The 14999-nt window shown below is 45.7% G+C and overlaps 1 long non-coding RNA gene across 5 annotated transcripts in view; it reads left to right on the forward strand.

Annotated features, from left to right (window-relative positions):
- Positions 1–14999, forward strand: part of LOC128077116 (uncharacterized) — a 182059-nt gene that overhangs the window by 100965 nt on the left and 66095 nt on the right. For 2 of the 5 annotated variants that reach the window (XR_008204837.1, XR_008204839.1), the window contains exons 3-4: positions 7636–7784; positions 12056–12141. This is a non-coding gene — a long non-coding RNA (uncharacterized LOC128077116). Of the gene's footprint in view, positions 1–7635; positions 7785–11507; positions 11708–12055; positions 12142–12272; positions 12388–14999 lie in introns of those variants that run through there. The other 3 variants (XR_008204841.1, XR_008204838.1, XR_008204840.1) reach the window with 3 other exon arrangements.

The following is a 14999-nucleotide window of genomic DNA, read 5'->3' on the forward strand; positions in this document are numbered from 1 at the left end:
TAAGTCACCGGGAGGTGTTTTCCTTCCCTTTAGCCCAGGGTGGCTTTTTGTCTCAGAGCCGAGGTGCTCTGGAGGAAGCCATCTGCTGTCTCACCAGCGTCCAGCTCGCCTCAGCCCCCAGTGCCTGCTGGCTGCCTGCAGAAAGGCCACGGACGGCTCATGGCAGGCCCTGCGTGTCGGGGGGCTCAGAGGGCCACGTGCTGTGTGGAGCCAAGCACCGACCCACAGCACCGCTGCCCTGTGCCGCAGAGCTCTGCGGGAGCATCTGCAGCTCCGTGAGGCGCAGATGACAGGTGAGATCTGCCTCGAGTGTCTCAGAAGTCCTTGGACTTGTCATTTCTCCAAATTTCGGTATGCAAGAAGAGTCTAAAAATACTGCATGTTCTCAGAAAAAAAAAAAAAAAAAAGTAAATAAAATTGAAAACCATTAAGATTCACTAAGAGAGCTCACCCTGACCATGCCTACAATCCAGGGAGTGTCCACTGTCAAGAGTACATGCTCTCCCTGTTTTAACCCACACGAATCGCACTTACGACTTCCCCTGACAGACACTGTCTCTATAAATAAGTCTCCATCACCTCCTCCGGGTACAATAACACAGTACACTCGGGGTGTCAAACATACGGCCCATAGGCCAGATCAGCCCACATATGTACTCAGAGCTGACAGAATCTAATCTTTCATCTCAAGAAAATGAAGTCTCTAGACCTCAGAGTTTGGAAGGGAAAAAAGTCTTACAAAAGGAAATGAGTGTAAGTTTGGAAACATCTGCTGGCACAGGGCAGCCAGGCACAGGGCTGGAGAGCAGGAATTGATCATTGGCTTCACTGGAATGTCAGGGCTTGGACAGGATTGGATTATTAAGCCTCACAATTTCTCTATGGCTGATAGACCGTAGTTCAATATAGCTCCTCAAAGAAAAGATCAGTGTACATTTAGGGCTGCTTAACTACTTGTTCTCTTTTGCTGACACAGTTATTGAAAATGATTTCCCTCAATGATGCTTATTCCTCGTTTTCCTTTGGCATCCCAACAGTCTGCAGAGATGACCAGCCGAGATCCTTGGGACCCAACTTCCTTGTCATCCCAGTGACATTTATCTCTGCCTCCTTCACCATTCATGCACATGGCTGGTGGTAAGAGCTTGCTGTACAACTAGTGGAAACCCCTGGCCTTGAGCAGTGCCAGGATCACTGCCTTATTCCCAAGGGAATAACCCCACCTTGCCTGCCACAGCAGGTTCAGGCCAGGACTCTTGCTTGCCCTGTGGCCAGCTCTTACCTCCAGCCCTTCTCATTCCTGCCTTTGGGCTCCCCAGGCACGGCAGTGAAGTGACTCCAAGTCCTTACAGGCTTTGATCAGGCACACTATCTTGTTGAATCCCAGCCATCTTCTTTCTGGTCACTCAGCCCCTTACTGCCTGCTCATCCACTTCTCTGGAACAAAAAAAAACACAATCCATGCCCTCTTCTTCTCCACTCTCGTTGTGTTAATCCATCCATATAATACATTTTAAGAAAACACTTAAGTTCACCTGTTACAAAGAATGTTTACGATTTTTTAAGTAGTGTTTTTTCATTCTTTTTTAAAATATTATTTAATTTTGTCATGAAAATTCATGGAGTACAATGGGATTGTTTCATCTTGCAAAATTACTTGGAGTTTGTTATTTTGGGGTTGCTGTTTTGACCTGAAAAATGTGTTATGGGTATTATTTCAATGAAATGCAATGATTGTCCTACTAACCCATCTAAATCAAGGAAAATCCCTTAATCTGTTTCCTGAGACAGCACTCTGTAAAATGCACTGTCCAAAAGTGTGCTCATTTAAGTGGTATCAGTACCTTGGAAGCCCAATGATTATGTTCTGCTCCTGTCTGTTTTTCTCCTGATGGTGTCTTGACACTGGTCTAAGGGATTCATTCTGCCTTCTCCCTTTCATGTACAATCCAGCTTTATCTGCTCAGTGTGCATTCCTTCACTCAGCAGCAAGGGAGTCTTGCCATGCTACATTGGCTGTCCTGGGGGGCTCTGATGGCTCGTAAGGGCTGTTTTTGTTGATGTAAACAGCACACATAGCCATTTGTGGCACATGTAGCCGTTTTGGCTCTAAACTGGGAGAAGCCTATTGGGGCAAAATTGGACACCATCTCTCCCACACTGAAGCACCGTCATAAGGCATCAGCAGGAAGCTAAAGGTTGGGTCTCTTACTGCTCAGCCTCATTTAGGGGACAGATCCACTCTGCATTGCCTCGTTCAGAACCTTACTGGGGAGAAATCACCAAGATAGATTTGTTTCAACCACAATATTCAAGTTGCTCTTCCTTTATAAAGTGAGGTTATATCTACAGTGAGACTTTTGCACAAGGTGTAGAGTGCAGGCCAATATACCATGTTCATAGGGGCTGGAAAAACCAAAATTACTTTACTTTTGACCCTTGAAAGTTTCTGATATCTCCATTTGGTTTGGATTTTCCCAATCTCCAACATGATGCTGTGGCTGAGTAGAGCATATGTTCCTAATAGATATTCAGTCCAGATGTTAGTTGTCTAATATGTATCCTGAACGGCTGCGCTGAGCAGCATATAAGGAAAGCTGGTGGAGCAGCTAAATAAGGAACATGCACATTCCAGTATTCTCACCAGTTTACTAAAGTTAAGAGTTCCAGATTGCAATACCTCCGGTTCTGTCACTTTGAATTTCTGGGAAATGTTAAGAGCATGAAACTGGCTGTACGCACTCAGAGCGGATGGGGAATGGGCCCACCTGAAACTTGAGCATGGTGGAGAGCCCTCAGCACACAGTGAGCCCTGCCCCATCTGTCCCGTGCCCCATGCTGGCTGGGAGCAGAGCCAGGCACTGGTCAGCTGCTGGTGCAACCAGAGCTGCAATAGCTTGATGGCTGAAGAGGTTTGGAGAAAGGGAAAAATTTCCCCCTTTGAGCCCCCTTTGAACTCAAGGCTGGTCCCTGCTAAACTTGAGCAATAGCTATGGCTGGTGGTTTTAATTCTGGCAGACTTCATGAAACCAGCAGTGGACGAAGAGGAGCAGCAGTGATCCTGCCGCCGAGGGAAGGGCTGCACCCTGAGAGGCAGCAGAATGCCCCCCGCCAGTGGGAAGAGATGCAGTCAGAGCTCGCACACTGCTCAGCACAAGAAAATCCCACTGCAGATTACAAAGCCAAGGAAGCCTTCATGTTTTCCCTGCTGCTCAGAGAGCTATTTATATTTTAGTGTTCAACACAACATGTAAGCTGAGAGCAGACCTGCTTTTCTTCTCCCATGCTTCTTCTGGCTGAGGTGGTGCTGGGGCTCCTGGGCATCCTGGTGAGGCTGGAGGAAATCTGGAAGCGTGGCACACCTGGTCCACAGCAGCTAGAAGGGGCCAGAACACCTGGTGTTCCCTTCAGCCCCTTGGCTTTGCGGTAGCTGAGAAATAACCAATCTGTGATGCTTCTTCAGTTCTCTGGGTTAGATTTCAGCTCAGAAATAGAGACGGCTGTATCCATTGGGCTTCTTTTAACAAACTAAAAAAAAAATCTTTCTCCTCATCCTTCCTTTCATCAGGAAGATTCACTCCCTGTAATAATCCCCCATAAACCATGACTGGCTGAAGGTCCCTGCCTTACTCCCGAAGTCCTCTCAGTCCAAACCTTGCTCTGATTTCAGTGGAAGCAGGACCCCATGCCAAGCGATAAGGCAAATTGCTTTATAGTCTTAACCTGTGAGCGCGGCTTACTCAGCAAGGAAATTAGCAGCTTCAAACACAGACACAGGTACACAACAAACCCTCCTGTTACTCAAGTAAACCTGAAAGTAGTTTGAGAGCTACAATTTTATTGACTGGGAAGTCAATAAAAAGGATTAGCTTTTAAGATTAACAGTAAAACTTGATTGCTTCTTTCAGCAGCTAACCTAATAATTTCAGGAGCAGAGGCTCTGGGATCTGTAGATCACGTAGAAAAACTTGGTGAACATCTTTGAAAAGGAATGTTTTTTTTATGCATGGATGGAAATAATTTAAGCCACATAAAGCCTCGACATGCTCTCCTATGTGTGGTTTTTCTACTTGTCAAATAGAGAAAAGAAGACCTTGACCTTTTTAGGAACAAAAGGAAAGGGTTTTCTTTATGAGAAGTACTTCTTAGTGATTAGATACAAGTGTCTGATTGTGTTAATTCTCAAGGTCTGTTCTTATTAATGTTCAATTGTTGATTAAAGGCATTGTCTGCAATTAATGCCTGTCAGTGGTGTTTACACACGGTGATGATATTTCATCGGAGAAGGTAACCCTGTTAATAAGTTGCAGCCCTGAGAAATAAGCAAAGGGCTAAGTGCCTTGTAGAGGCTGTTGATCACATGCAGATGCTGCTGGGCACTAGGGCGGAACCTCGCGCATCACCCTGTTTGTTCTCACACAGGGCTCTGCGTATCAGTGGGACTCTGCTCCGGGGTCATCCTGGGAAGCAGTGGGAAGGCTGCAAGGGGAAATATGGCAGCAGAGCTGGCTGGGGCCAGGCAGCAGCTTCTGACAGTGGGGCTTCTGGGGTAAATGCCATGGGTGCCTGTGCTTGAAAGCACACAAGCCTCTCTCCAAATTCTTTCTCTGTTGCCTATAGAAGAAACTTTTTGGCTTTTCTTTGAGGTTGTCACCATTCTGCCTCACCACCTTTGGATGCCTTTTTAAGTTATGAGATAGTTTGAGGTGGTATTAGCAATCGATGGAGCCCTGAAAGATGAAGGGAGTTTGCGCTGCTCAGCAACCTAAGCCTCAAGTGAAATCTTGGGTTTGAAATGACCCTGTCCAAAAACTTTCCATCAAGTGATGTGAAAGGTGTTTGAATCCTCTCTTGGAGACCACTGGTTGCTGCATGGTAGGGCAAGATGCAAGAGCAATAACAACTGCACTCTGACTCTAACTGCCGAAGCACTTAGAGTCAAAGGCAAAACGAGCATATTCAGCAAAGCAGAGAGTTGTCTTCAACAAGACAACTTTATTCCTTTATTGGAAAAAAGATGTTTTAAAAACTTCTTTAAAAAATAGCAAGAAGTAGAAATGAAATGGTTACTGGTTAAGAATGTTTTCATAGCATGCCTATAGAAAACACAGTAGTCGTATGTGCATGCATTGTATTTTACTATTAGTTTGTTACATAGGGTCCCACTTGAAACAAATCATGCCTTTAATGGAGCCAAGTAGTTCCAGTGACCTGGCATTAGGCTTGAACCTGCGGCAGAGTTAGTCCATGGCGGTTCAGATAGCAGTTTGCTTGCTTCCTTCTCTAGGGATCGAGTTGTCCCTGTTAAGGCTAAGCTCCACTACTGGTCCTGTATGGCATACTGAGCTGATCAGAAAGTAGAAAGGATTGGTGGGCATTTCCTCCTGTGAAGAACCCTCTCATCCATGCCCTTGTGGAAATACATTTCCATCACTAGGAATCACTCCTCTCTGAGGAGAGTTTAGTATCCAAAGCCCTTGTCCATCCAAAAATAAACTGTGACAGGTTCACTGCAGGACAGATCTTTGTCATAGTGGAAAATGATCTCTAGAAAAGAATACAGAAATTATTTCATTTTTTTCAGTTCTGAACAAATACAGGTTCTCCAGTTAAGGCGCTCTCACGTTTCTGTCTCAGATTTGTCCAGCCATTGAATGTTTAGTGTTCAGTCTTCAAATGTAGCTTGTACTCCATGAATGATCAAGCTGCTTGTTCCTGGACAGCAGAGGCTGTTGACTACAGCAAGTATGATGCCGTGGTTCCATGTGGAATGGTAAAAGCTTTAGTTGTCTTGGCAGGCAAGTTGCTAACAAAGCATTCTGCACAAAACTGTGGCAACTTTTGACGTGGACGTCAGCGTCGCTGCTTGCTGTGACCAATTTGACCCACCTCATTTTTATGTTTTTCTTGATCTAGCCATGTCTTGAGTTCATGAGCAGGAAGGTGCTCTTGGAGGCATGATCCTCAGCTCCACATAGTCTGTTAACTTCAGCATATGCTGGATGAGATCTTGAGCGTCTTTTACTCCATTATCTTTGGCGTCTACTGCATAGGGAGCACAGCTTGCAGGCATGCCAGAGCTTCTGAATTTGCCCAGCATCTGCATTCCAGATAACCAAGATGCTTACTTCTTTAAAAAGAAAAAAAGGTGCCTATAAACCATCCTGGAAGTTTATGTTACATGAAAGTTTAAAAGAATGTATAACCATTTCATTCTGCCTCCAGTCTTTCGTGTACAGTTCTAGGTTATCCTTTCTATTTTAGGAAAACCTTTAAACATGATTTGGGGTGACATAAAACAACCTCGCTGGCAGTGTGACAAAGATAGTGCACCCTTTCAGAAAAATCATTGTGTCTATTTAAATATTAGGCTTCAACTTGTTAGTGAAAAATGTGTCGCACACAGCATTTTTTTTTTGTGTGTGTGGGAAAATACAGTACAGATTTTGAAGTTTAAAAAAGTCTGGCAAATTACAAATTAGGGTAATAATTCATGGGAGTAATAAAATATCAGACTTTTATTGCTCTATTGAGAAGGGCATTAAAAAGCATCTGGGAACTTGAGGTTTGGGAAGATGGGCTTTGAAAGACTTGGTGGGTTAAATATTAATGTAGAAAATATGGGATCTGTAAATGCCTGGAAATATGCTAATGGGGCTTGATTCGGCCAGGGATCAAGTGTTGCTTTGGGGTGCTGAGTGCCTCTGGGAGCTCCTGCTGACAGAAGGAGCTGAGGGACCTCAGCATCTCTTGGAATCCCACTGTGCCTGAGAGCAGCATGCCTCAGCGAGCACACTGAGGGCACTTGGTGTTGGCTGGGCCAAGGGCAAGCCGTGGGGGACATGGCAAGGTGAGGTCACCCCTGTAGCTGAGGCCCTCAGGCCCAGCAGCTTCCTGGCCCAGGCTAGGCCTCTGGCAGCCAGAAGCCACCCCCCCATGCAGCACCAACCAGCATGGGGCCCATAGGGTATGTGAGAAGCCAGACTGAGGAAGAAACTCAGGCTGGTTTCATCCAGGCCAAATGGTCTGGTGCCCTCCCACTGTCACCTCCAGCCAGCTGAAGGAATAGTAGCAGCCAAAGAAGCTGCTCTGCGCCAGCATGGTGGGAGTGTGATACGTTTTGCTTCTGAGTCCAATGGGGCTGGAAATGAATTTCATTTTCTACCCATGTCCTCTGACTGGGTTGTAGTTTAGTCTGTCCTCCCATGAAGTGACGCTCTCTTTTTACCTTAATTTCACTCATATTTTTCAGCCTGCTATTTGGTTAGATGCTACGGTCTCAAGGGAACTAAGTCCTCACTCGTCAGCCGTTTATTGTTTGTGCTGAGGAAACCAGCCCTTGTTGGCAGTGGAAGCCTCCAGAGGCGTGTGCTTTTCATAATGTTCTTCAACATGGAGCGTAGTATTTCCAACCTAACTGTCTTCTTGAAGGAGCTGTGAACACAGAGGCAGACTGGTGAACTCAGGCAAGCCACTTTTCTCCCCAGCCATCGCTGCAAGGGCTGTTCTGGCTTCTCATCACGCTCTGCCTCCTGCAGTGGCAGGTCACTGAGCCTGCACACCTCTGCTCTTGAAGCACCTTCATTTTCTTCGCACTGTTATTTTTAATACCCTACTCCTATCTCTTGACTTCAGATTGCTGATGGAATTCCTGTGCCACATGCATCATTGAGGAGCAGCACAGAGGTGGAAAAGGGCTCTACAATAAGGGATCTCTGGCCTTCACTGGCCACCAAAGAGCTATTGTGGAGCTCTGGAGATACCAGCACCATCGTCAGTGCAAGGTAATGTAGACCTGCAGGACTTCCGGGCCTTTGTTAGCACTTGTCATGGAGTGGAGCAGCAAGGGGGTTGCGTAGTGCATTTCCTGAGACAGAATAAATAGATCTCAGCTTTCTGGCATTGATTTTTTGACAAAGGATTCAAGAATCTGCAGCTGTGCTGGCTTCCTCGTCCCCTCCCCCACTTTATTACAATGCATGTTGTTCTGAAATACTCAATTCAGCTATAAACAATCTACTCTATCAACAACATGCTTTTGCACTTTTTGAAATGGTGCTTTGAGGCAGATAAATGAAAGTAAGTATGGCAGCTTGCCAGTAAAAATCCTGCAAACTGTATCATCACAGGGGCACTGACTAAGACAGCACATTATTTTATTTACTGTGGAAACTGAAAATCCATTTCTGCCCATACAATAGCTGTTTATTTCATCTTTGCTTGATGTTTGTTCTAATCTTACTTGACACTTCTAGATAGTAATGGTTCGCAAGCTGTTCAGATCAGTGCTCGCAGGGCTCCATCAGCCAGCACTTCTTGCTGGTGGTAGAAGTCCAGCACCCTCTCTCCTGACACATGCCCTCTCATTGGCAGCAAGGGAGACCACCTGAAGGTTGGGCACCAGCATGGTGCGGGGCTAGCTGCACCAGTCCCAGCCTCAGTCCCACAGTTTAGCTTGCATGTGTACCTCTGCCAGCCTGGATGGGCACAGGACACATGTTGTGAATGCTTTGCAGGAGGCTAACTTGGGCACAGGTGCTCCTCAGTTTTTGAGTTTGTCTTTCTAGATGCTCAGTTTATCAGAGGTTGACATTAACAGCTGTTTAAATCCCAGACATCCCATACTACACAAAACTGATTTTGAAATGCAGAGAGACAGGATAGCCAGTGTGCTCCTGCTAAGGCTTGCTGGGCTCAGCCTGGTGCTAGTCATTTCCTAATCCCAGCAATGTGTCCTCTGATGGCGTGGTGGCCCATTCCCTGGCTCCCGTGCTGGTGGAACAGTTCCTGCACCACTCATCACAATGGCTCAGAGAGGAAACCAATGGGAGGAAACCCGGCTGGGGAAGAATGCTGAACCATTCAAAAACCTCTGGAGAGAAAATTAGTAATATTTTGTTTTCCTGAATATTTTCATTGAAATTTTGGGAAAATAATTGCAGATGAAAGATCTCTGTTTTTGTTATTCCATTCTTTATTATTTGTTTTTGCATCCTTGCTTTCTTCTTCTTCTTTTTTTTTTTTTTTTTTTTTTTTTGAATATTCTTCCTCCCACTTCTTTCCTTCCTCTCTTTTGTTACACTTTATTTTGTTTGCCACCACAGAAGAAGTGAGGAGGGCAAGGAAGAGAAAGAAATGTCATTAAGTAAAGAAAAAGTATGTTTCCAAATTTTCTTTTCCAGATCTGGTGAAAATAGTTTCTTTTGTTAACTTTCAGATCTTAATAATGGCCTTTTATGAAGAAAAATCAACTGAAAATGATTCTAAGCAGCTGTATTTAACTCTTATTTGGGGAATGCCATTTTATTCTTTGACATAGCCAGAGGCTCCTCTGGACACTGCACTGAGGAGTTCTCCTTCCTGCTTATCCATTATAATTCACCACGCTGAGCAGTCAGGAAACTCCTGAGGAGTCTTTTGGTAATGTTTTGTTGGCCAGCTTAGGCTAAGCTTGTCCTGTTTATAAGCTTGTCCGTACTACTGCGTCTTCCTGTGTCCTCTTTGTTAAAGCATGACGGTGCTTTGGGCATAAAGCTGTGTATGGCCTGAGACTGGCAGCTGGGCTGGGGGGGACAGCCATGGCAGAGAAGGGTGGCTGAAGATTAATACGAATTACACTGTCTGTAGAGACAGGTTCTTAGAGACGTGTGGGTTCAGCTCTGCTTTTACCAGTCACTCTTAAATGCTATTTTCCATCTGGGAACAGCCTGTAAGGTGAACGTACAGGATTGCTGAGCGCTTTCGGATGGGTGTCAGGCAGATAAGTGGATGTTGCTCTTCGTGCTACCAAATACAGGATATACCTGGGTGGCTGCGTTTTTTTCTGCTTTATCTTACCTTGAATCTATTCAAAACAAACTAGATCTGACAATTACACATATGCAGTGTACACCTGAGACACACAATCGTATTTACAAATCAACCTAGGGGACTGAAATGCGCGTCTTTGATTAATTTTAGTGGTAAAGTGTCCAAATATTGCACAGCTTTGCAATAAAGCTGCAAACATCAGCTATAGTTCATTGGAGTGATCCTTCTTACTTTTATTTCACAGAACACTTACTAATTCTCAGCCTGTGCTACAGAGCTCGAAGGAGCAGCTCTTTCTGCACAAATGTTTTCTTGGAGAATTCCTCATGGCAGTATTTTGGGTATGCTCACGTATGAACCACTGAAGCATCCCCAGTGCAAACTCTAAGCAGAAAAGGGCTGTGTTTCAGACCAAATGGCTGACACAGTCCAGTAGGCTGTACAGGAAAGCCTGGAGAGGGTTTGCCTATCCTAGGGGTGTGTGAGGTGTGACACCAAAGTAGGGCAAAAAAGCTCAGGAAGTAGAGAAGTACAATTTTGACATTTTTAATGTTGCCCTAGTCATTATACAAGCCTATTCTAATATGGCTGGTAGCATACTGATCACACAGGAGCCGGAGCAAAGCTACTGTGAACACTCAACTGTTGTGACAGAAAAATAGAAAATGAAATGAAATCTCTCATCAGGGATCTTCCAAGGAATGAAATCACACACAAAGAAACAGAAGAACAGTGGGCATTGCAAGGTGTCATGTGTGACAGCAGACCAACATCACCTCTGCTCTTGCTGAGTGTTCCATGTCCCCTCGGGTGGGAGCTGGTGAATGACCACCATGTTCAAATACACAGCAAGGCAGTGTCAGAAATTACTGTAATGAAATGTGTCCTGCTGGGCTGCTAGAGCAGAGCCTGAGTGTAGTACAGAAGCACCTCCATGTGCATGTATGGGGATGGCCTCTCCTGAAGCCTGCCCAGCTCAGTAGGCTACATGGGATGGCATTAGGAAGGGCTGTGAATGGGGGACTGTGAGCAAGCTGGAGATCTCTGCAGGGAGGACAGTTAGAAATTCCTACTTGGGCACTCCAAACATTTTGTGAGGGCACCATTTTGTTAGCAGGAACCATGCTGGCACATGCTCAGGGAATACACTACTGTGTGACCAGCATAAGTTACTTATTAGTTCAGTTAAGACGTGAAATGTTAAACATTAAATAAGGCTAAGTGAAGTTATGAAATCATAAACTGTGAGTCTGCAGAAAGGAAGAGGCAGGAGGGTCCAAGACGATGGCCCCTCACTACTTGTGGAGATACCCCTCCTGCAGCACTCTTCATTCCTCCAGAGGGTTTCAAGCTCTCACTGGTACCAGCCATGCCCCAAAACTTGTCAGAGCAGGACTGTGGGGGAAGTGAGTTTAGGCAGGGAGGGGAGAGGGAGCACTTCCTCAGCCTGCAGCCAGAATCTGCTACCTAACAGAGAAAGGACAGTGGGATTTTCCATGCAACAGAGACTGAGTGTGACTGCTGGGGGAGAAAGCAGGTGGAGAGATTAGACATGTCTGATGCTGACAGAATGCATGTTTCTGCTTAATACATTGGAGAAATTGTTCAGGAGCAATCCAGCCATGTGAAAATATGACCCTTGTAATACTGCCAAGGTCAGAAAAATCTGAGGAGATCTACTGAGTAAGGGCTGGTCCTGCAAGGAGAAGCTGTCCAGAGCCAGCATGACCATGTTGCTGGGCAGCTCTCACCAGGGCAGTGTCAGGGCCTCTGCTGCCCTTTTCAGTGCTTGCTTGTGCTCTGCTCGCAAGAACTAAAGTTCCAGGCCTTCTCCAGCCCACCTGGCCCTGGGCGCTTCAATCACTTCTGAGTCTGAAAATCACATTGCTCCAGAAAGGTTCATGAAACTTCTAAGGAAGTATTACTTTTCAGAAAGGGTGGTCAGGCACTGGAACGGACTGCCCAGGGAGGTGGTGGAGTCACCGACCCTGGGGGTGTTCAAGGAAAGACTGGATGTTGTGTTGAGGGACATGGTTTAGTAGGAGCTATTGGGAATAGGTGAACGGTTGGACTGGATGATCTTTTAGGTCTTTTCCAACCTTAGTGATTCTATGATTCTATGATTCTATGATTCTAAGAGGGAGTTGGATCTTCTATAGATCTTCTTTCCATGCTGTTTTCTTTGCCTTTTGCTCTGTTCTAAAAATGATACAGTTATTAAACAGCTTTCCTTTCTACTTATCAGGGCCAGCTTGAGGAAGAAGGAATTGTGACTCTTCCTGCCTGCAAAAGTATGCCTGCTTGGAAAGTCCATCTACAAATCCTAAAGAGGTATGTGAACAGTTTGGGGCAGTCCTGGGGAGCACCGAGTGCTAGAAGGAGGACATGTGCTTGTACAGAAACACAATAGACCGAGAGGCGGGAATGCTGTTCCTCTGAAGTTCTCCTTTGGATTTCCGTAGATTGACTATGAAAGACCCATACCCTCTAAAAGATTTGGGCTGAAGTAATAGCCAAGTGCTCGTCTCAGGCAATTCAGAACTGCTGAGTGTTAGAGCTCTGCCATCCCCTGGTCAGGTAAGCTGTGTGCGGGCAGGCCACTGGCCTTAGGCCTCTAGCAAGGAGGCCTTGGAGAGGTCCTGTGGCTTGTGCTGACCATTTTCATAGTGCCACGTTGGTGCCCCATTGCTGTCACAGCAGCATCCAGTGAGACATTTGTGGGGAAAGCAGCTCTGGAGATTGTCTGAGTCCCTGTGAAGGGGGGAAAAAAGATGAACTAGCAAAAAGTTAATTAAAACTCTTATTATGAGGTGGAATTTAATACTTTAAAAAAATGCGGTGTGACCCAGTGCAGCACTGCAGCTGAATTAATCATGAATGAGGATAGTAATTTTTAATTTTTGTGTGCATGAGAAAAACACTCAACAGATTTGACAATTAGAGCAGGGTAACAGCATTGCATGGCACAATGTGAAGTAGTTTTTCCCAGTGGTTTTTGCGAGGGAGCTAAACAGATGTGCTCAAATATTTACAAGTGCACAATATTCACATGCTTTTCAAATGCTGACCCTGCTGATTCGCAAAAGTCTGCTTCAATCTGGAGACCAGCTACTGCAGTGACATGGGCTATTTATCATCGGTAACACAGCGGCACTGCCGCCAGCTCCCAGCATACTGGTGTGCACAGTCATCTCCTGCTCTACTGGCAGTGCTGCACCACCTCAGCAGCTCACCTGAGTCACCGAGGTGGGCCATCACAGACCTGGCAGCAGCAGGTCCTGGTGACTCAGTCCCAGTCAGGAGCCTGTGGGGCAGGAGGGGCTCTTATGCCACACCACAGCAAAGAGAAACAGAAAACAGCAGGTTTTGAGGCTCTGTGGAAGGATTTGAGGGAAACAGTCCCTCAAATCCTTCCACAGAGCCTCAGACCCTGCTGACTTAAGCCTGCTGACTTAAGCCTGAGTCAAAATAGAATCCAGCTCCCTCCTCTTGGCTGTGCAAGGAGGTCAACCAATAACAGAAACTGATCCCACTCTAAAAGCAGCTATCTCCTGAGAAGATGCACAAAATACACACGTCTTTCTTAACATTAAACTTGCTTTATAATGCCAACTGCAATTTTGCTATAATTAAATTTCAGTAGAAAGATTAGATCCATGCAGACCTGTGTGCAGCACTGATACCACGTGGGTCACAGAGCTGTTTTCTGTCTTTTCTGACAAGCAACTGCCACAATGTTGAGCTCGAATACTGTAGCTTCTATTTAGTTATCTGCTCTAAACTTATTTATTACCTGCTAAGAAATGATGCAAAAATTCTCTGAGATACACACAAAAATATACCAGCACATCCAAGCTACTGTGCTTGTTGAGGACCATGGTAGGAGATACCTGCTTAGGTTCTGGGAAGTGGTTTGTACAAGGATGAGGAAAAAAGGGAGCATTTCAGATTCAGGACTTTGGGGTTAAACTTTGTGCTCTGCCCCAGGCTCCCTGTTAACGGTTCACAAGTCCTGTTCTTTGAAGCACACTGTTGAACATAGATTTGCACCAGACCAGGTGCACTGTACTGACACCTGCACAACTCATGCACCCTGCCCCACCCTGAGAAGCAGTCCTGTGCTGTTCTTTGAGGAGTACTGCTTGACTTACCTGCCTGCACTAGAGCCGGTCAATAAGTCCACTTCAGCCAGGCAGGGCTCTTCCTTGCTTTTTAGCCAGGTTCAGTTCTTCTACCAGCTTGGGAATTCCTTCCATTGAAGGATGAAGGGGTAAGGTCACTAAGGCTGCACCCATTCAGTTCCAACTGAAAAGTGAGTTCAGCTACTGCAATAAAATTGGAGTCGCACAGCTGAAGGGGAGACAAGAGTGAAGTAGTCCTGGAGGGGCCTGTGTTACATGTTTGCACTATGCTATTCAGTGGGGTGAACAACCAATTGCTGACATCAAAGTGAACACTGAGAGGCCCAGTGTATTTGGCCACTTAGCTATGCTCAGTCACACTTCAATTAAGAGCTGACAGTGCCAGCTAGGATTGTCCATGTAGCTACCAGTACAGGGTGTTTCATTGCCTCATTTTCCTCAGAAGGGGCCCAAAGAAAAGTCACGTTTGTTCAGCGCGAGCTGTATTTGGGGAGGATCAGGTAAGCCAGATGGCAGTGTCAGTGATGGATGGTACAGATTCCGTAGGGCTATGCCTGAATATCCTAACTGGAAAAGCCACGCTGCACTGTACCTCATTGAGATATTGACTATTGCAGCAGTTGCTTTACACTGTTCAATTGGCTGTGTAATTGCTTTCACAAATTAAACAAAAACAATGGTGAAAATATGTAAAATGTCACCTGGGCTGAATTGTGGTTCAGATCCCCAGTGAAAATGAGTCTGGCAGCTTCCCCTCACTTCTTATTTGCTCAGTTTCAGCTTGAATGCCTTTCTGCTCACCAGCCCAGGATGGTGCTGCAGGTCAGATTTTGATATGTTGTTGGTGCTGCAGGGTGAGAAGCCCTGCTTACCTGGCACAGGCTGGAGTTATTAGCCCCCTGTTTTCCAACCCTTCCCTGTCATCCCATGCCTTGGCTGATTTTTGGTTTGCTGTGGTTGCTCTCCTGGGTTTGTCTGCTTTGCAGGGCAAACAAACAATGCTGCACTTTCCTTTTGAGCTTATGTTTCTTTCCTTGTAGCATTTAG

The sequence above is a fragment of the Tympanuchus pallidicinctus genome, unplaced genomic scaffold, assembly GCF_026119805.1.
Source record: "Tympanuchus pallidicinctus isolate F22 unplaced genomic scaffold, pur_lepc_1.0 scaffold15, whole genome shotgun sequence".
Taxonomy (NCBI): domain Eukaryota; kingdom Metazoa; phylum Chordata; class Aves; order Galliformes; family Phasianidae; genus Tympanuchus; species Tympanuchus pallidicinctus.